Source organism: Schistocerca nitens, chromosome 4, assembly GCF_023898315.1.
Source record: "Schistocerca nitens isolate TAMUIC-IGC-003100 chromosome 4, iqSchNite1.1, whole genome shotgun sequence".
Taxonomy (NCBI): Eukaryota; Metazoa; Arthropoda; class Insecta; order Orthoptera; family Acrididae; genus Schistocerca; species Schistocerca nitens.
This window is the reverse complement of record NC_064617.1, coordinates 21,214,296-21,219,774: the sequence shown is the minus strand read 5'-3', so window position 1 is coordinate 21,219,774 and position 5,479 is coordinate 21,214,296. Positions and strand designations below refer to the sequence as shown.

General features: G+C 43.0%; 1 non-coding gene across 1 annotated transcript; it reads right to left on the bottom strand.

The window, feature by feature from the left end:
* Window positions 1-5,019: 5,019 nt before the first annotated feature.
* On the bottom strand, window positions 5,020-5,094 carry Trnas-gga (transfer RNA serine (anticodon GGA)). The gene has a single exon. It is a non-coding gene; the product is annotated as a tRNA-Ser (tRNA).
* Between the last annotated feature and the right edge of the window lie 385 nt (window positions 5,095-5,479).

The window sequence follows — 5,479 nt, the reverse complement described above, 5'->3', positions numbered from 1 at the left end:
TCTGCCCAAATCTCGAAGGTAAACGAAACATATACAACATACTTCATGCGCTGAGGGCGCTCAACGTCTACACGTAAGCGGTCTCGTAATCTAGTGTGCGCGGAACTGGAAGGAAACTGCGGGCTCCCTGCTGCTGTTGGGGTTAAGGTGCTTCTCATACGTAACTTTCATACGCATGCTATTCATACACTGGTTAATAGCTACCGTTTCTACTAATAATTAGATATCAACGTGGCTACGGTGGTCTAAATAGATTTGGCGGTACCTCTGAGCGTCGAATCACATCATTTGACGGCATATCGGAGTGGAGCAGACAAAAATACTCAACATATAACAAATATAGATCGACAGTACATCCTACAATATCTTTGTACGAATACACACTTAGCCTTCCGTGAAATTCTCCAAAAAGACCTGAGCTCATTGACTGTGCGGGTGATTGAAAGTAAATAGCACAATTATGTACTCACCATGTTGGATTGTTCTTGGGTTAGTAGAAACATTCCACAACCAACTCACGCAAAACCCATTACGAAATTCTTCAAGAACGATCATCGCTCTTTGATTATGCAGCCAACACCATGTGAATGATTGAAAGTCAGTGGCGCAATTGTGAAATCAAAATTGGATCGTTCCTGGCTTAACAGCAAACTTGCACACACATCACACCTAAATCCTATCTTTAACTAACTCAGGGCTCAGAGGTCCTTTCGCCACACAGTTGTGCACTCGTGGAAGCATGGAGACAATGGCCAAGGAAGCAAAAAGTAATAAAATCAAATAACTTCACAAGCAAGAATAGTTAAATATTTCGCACTGTCGACTCGATTATAAACCTAAGCTAAAACAAATGCATAAAACTGTATCAGCTGTATCTTTGAAAGTTCACTCCAAATATTATGTTGGCTGTAAAACCCAAGTAATGCATATATCTTTGCAGTGAGGATGGTCTACTCACGAAAACACTCACTTATCTCACAACTGATAGCAACATACTTGAGATAGGAAAAGGACGCACATCATAAAATAAAACCCAGCGAGGTGTCGCAGTGGTTGGCGCACTGGACCCGTACTCTGGGGGACGACGGCTCAAATCCGCGTCCGGCCATCCTCATTTAAGTTTTCCGTGATTTCCCTAAATCGCTTCAGGCAAAGGACAGGATGGTTCCTTTGAAAGGGCACGACCGACTTCCTTCCCCATCCTTCCCTAATCCGATGGGACATATGACCTCGTTGTTTGGTCCCCTCCCCCAAATCAACCAGCTAACCAACCATAAGATAAACAAACACGGTCGTGTCCATCCCTTCGAGAAAGGCTCGTGGTACCTGAACAAAATTGTGTAGATGATCAGTGTGAATGCAGAGTACCTTGAGGGAAGGTAATGGCGTGGAACAACGTTCTGCCTCAGTATCGATGTTTTTTTAGGAAGAAAATAAAAGCCCAACATCTGTCCACCGGTTATAGCGACACAGAACTGTCACCTAGTAGCACCTGAACCTTGTTTCCTTGACGAATTATTAAAAAATTTGAGTCTCACAAAGGTAATCGATCCTCTATGTCCAAAATGGTACGCTTTCCTTAAGCAGTGGAGGTGATGGAGGGATCAAATTTCGTGTGGTCACTATACAGGGTGTTACAAAAAGGTACGGCCAAACTTTCAGGAAACATTCCTCACACACAAATAAAGAAAAGATGTTATGCGGACATGTGTCCGGAAATGCTTAATTTCCATGTTAGAGCTCATTTTAGTTTCTTCAACCTAAGCTCAATGGAGCACGTTATCATGATTTCATACGGGATACTCTACCTGTGCTGCTAGAACATGTGCCTCTACAAGTACAACACAACATGTGGTTCATGCACGATGGAGCTCCTGCACATTTCAGTCGAAGTGTTCGTACGCTTCTCAACAACAGATTCGGTGACAGATGGATTGGTAGAGGCCGACCAATTCCATGGCCTCCACGCTCTCCTGACCTCAACCCTCTTGACTTTCATTTATGGGGGCATTTGAAAGCTCTTGTCTACGAAACTCCGGTACCAAATGTAGAGACTCTTCGTGCTCGTATTGTGGACGGCTGTGATACAATACGCCATTCTCCAGGGCTGCATCAGCGCATCAGGGATTCCATGCGACGGAGGGTGGATGCATGTATCCTCGCTAACGGAGGACATTTTGAACATTTCCTGTAACAAAGTGTTTGAAGTCACGCTGGTACGTTCTGTTGCTGTGTGTTTCCATTCCATGATTAATGTGATTTGAAGAGAAGTAATAAAATGAGCTCTAACATGGAAAGTAAGCGTTTCCGGACACATGTCCACATAACATATTTTCTTTCTTTGTGTGTGAGGAATGTTTCCTGAAAGTTTGGCCGTACCTTTTTGTAACACCCTGTATATGGCTACTGCCAAGTCCACCGGCTTTTCTTCTGTCTGTCTGTAAAGGCTAAGTTCAGGAACCAGTAGAGTGGTTTCCATTAATACGTAGGTCGCTGGAAAGATCTGTGTATCTAACGCACTATCGCAACGCCTGACAAGTCCTGCTGCCGTCGATATTCAGTGCTTCAGCGCGTAGCCAGTGTGGGTCCTAGTGGAAATAACGAAGTCCTAGGCATTTACGAGAATTCCATAAATATCGCATATGCTCGAAATATTGGAGGTGGCTTTCGGCAGTGAGAAATGGGCGCAAATGCCGTTACGCTCCTCTGTGCCGTGCAATCAGATCTGCGTCAATCACGGCTGCGCATAACCTATAACCAGATACTGGGCGATCGTATCGGAATGGCCGACAGCGCGTCATTCAGGCACCTGTGTGAAGAGCTGGTGACTCATTCCCCTAACATGGCTCACGAGTTGCTGGCCACATGCGCGTGGTAGCAATTTATTAAAGAAGTATGTTTTCGGATGCGAGCAGTTTCGTGCTTGTGACTAGAAAACACTTCGCTATTTACTGCAGAGACACACATATGTGATGGCAGTTTTTTATCTCTTCGAGTCATCAGTCATCAGTCAGATTGGTTTGATGCGGCCCGCCGTAAATTCCTCTCCTGTGTCAACCTCTTCATCCCAGAGTAGTACTTGCAACCTGCGTCCTCAGTTATTTGCTGGATGTATTCCAGGCTCTGTCTTCCTCTACTGCTTTTTCTCTCTACAGCTCCCTCTAGTGCCATGGACGTCAGTCCCTGATGTCTTAACAGTTGTCCTGTCATCCTGTCCCTTCTCCTTGTCAATGTTTTCCACATATTCCGTTCCTCTCCGATTCTCCGCAGAACTTCGTTATCTTGCCAGTACACGTAATTTTCACCATTCGTCTGTAGCACCACATCTCAAATGCTTCGATTCTCTTCTGTTCCGATTTTCCCCGCAGTCCATATTTCACTACCATACAATGCTGTGCTCTAACTCTACACTCTCAGAAATTTCTTCCTCAAATTAAGGCCTATGTTTGATACTAGTAGATTTCTCTTGGCCAGGAATGCCCTTTATGCCAGTGCTACTTTGCTTTTGATGTCCTTCTTGGTCCATCTGTCTTTTTTTTTTTTTTTTTTTTTTTTTTTTTTTTTTTTTTTTTTTTTTTTTTTTTGCTGCCTAGGTAGTAGAATTCCTTAACTTCATGTACTTCATGAGCATCAGTCCTGAAGTTAAGTTTCCCGCTGTTCTCATTTCTGCCACTCCTCATTACTTTCGTCTTTCTTCAATTTACTCTCAGTCCATATTCTGTACTCATTGCATTCAACAGATCATGTATTTCTTTTAACTTTCGCTCAGGATAGCAATGTCGTTAGCGAATCTTATCATTGATCACCTGCACAGTGAATCGTATCATTTCACCTTCAATTTCAATTCCACCCCTGAAGCTTTCTTTTATTCCCATCATTACTTCTTCGATACAAAGGTTGAACAGTTGGGGTGAAAGACTACTCCCCTGTCCTACTCCCTTTTTAATCGGAGCACTTCGTTCTTGGTCGTCCACTTTTATTATTCTCTCTTGGCTCTTGCACATATTGTTCGTTACCCATTTCCCCTATAGCTAATCCCTGTTCTTCTCAGAATTTCGAACATCTTGCGCCATTTTACATTGTCGAACGATTTAACCAGGTCGACGAAACCTATAAACTTGTCTTGATTTTTATTTAGTCTTGCTTCCATTATCAACCGCAACATCAGAATTGCCTCTCTGCCTTTCCTAAAGCCATACTGATCGTCATCTAACACATCCCAGTTTAATTTCCCATTCTGCAACTCGGACGCATGAGCTGTTAAGCTCATTGTGCGACAGTTCTCGCACTTGTCAGCTGCTGCAGTCTTCGGAATTGTGTGGAGATGATATTTTTCCGATAGTCAGATGGTATGTCGCGAGACTCATACATACTACACGTCAACGTGAATAGTCCTTTTGTTGCCACTTCCCCCAATGATTTTAGAAATTCTCAAGTAATGTTATCTATCCCTTCCGCGTTCTTTGATCTTAAGTCCTCTAAAGCTCTCTTAAATTCTGATTCTAATACTGGATCTCCTATCTCTTCTAAATTGACTCCTGTTTTTTTCTTCTATCACATCAGACAAATCTTCTAACTCATAGAGGCCAGAGTGTACTGTTTCAACCTATCTGCTCTCTCTTCTGTATTTAACAGTGGAACTTCCGTTGCACTCTTAATGTTACCACGCTTGCTTTTACTTTCACCGAAGGCTATTTTGACTTTCCTATATGCTGAGTCAGTCCTTCCAACAATCATTTCTTTTTCGATTTCTTTTCATTTTTCATGCAGCCATTTCGTCTTAGCTTCCCTGCGCTTCCTGTTTATTTCATTCCTAAGCGATTGGTATTTCTGTATTCCTGAATTTCCCTTAACATTTTTGTACTATTTTTTATCATCGATCAACTGAACTATTTCTTCTGTTTCCCGTGGCTTCCTCACAGTTACCTTCTTCGTACATATGTTTTTCTCTCCATCTGCTGTGACTGCCCTTTTTTAGAGATGCCTATTCCTGAAACTTTCCTGGCAGATTAAAACTGTGTGCCCGACCGAGACTCGAACTCGGGACCTTTGCCTTTCCCGGGCAAGTGCTCTACCAACTGAGCTACCGAAGCACGACTCACGCCCGGTACTCACAGCTTTACTTCTGCCAGTTTCATATCAGCGCACACTCCGCTGCAGAGTGAAAATCTCATTCTGGATGCCTATTCCTCTTCAACTGTACTGCTGTATTTATGCCCTTAGAGAAACTCAAGGGTATCTCGTAATTGCTTAGTACTTCCGTATCCCACTTATGCGTCTTTTAATGTGTCGTCTTCTTTGTCCTGTCCTTTTTCAGATGTTACGACTTTGTCTCCTGTCATTCGCCTCTTTGCTCGACCGTTCTCGTCGTCAGTTGGCTTTGAATGATCTACAGATAGAACTGATCGACGTACAATGCAATACAGAAGGACAAGTTCTTTGCAATGCGAAGTACAAAAGAATTGTACGAAAATTTTTC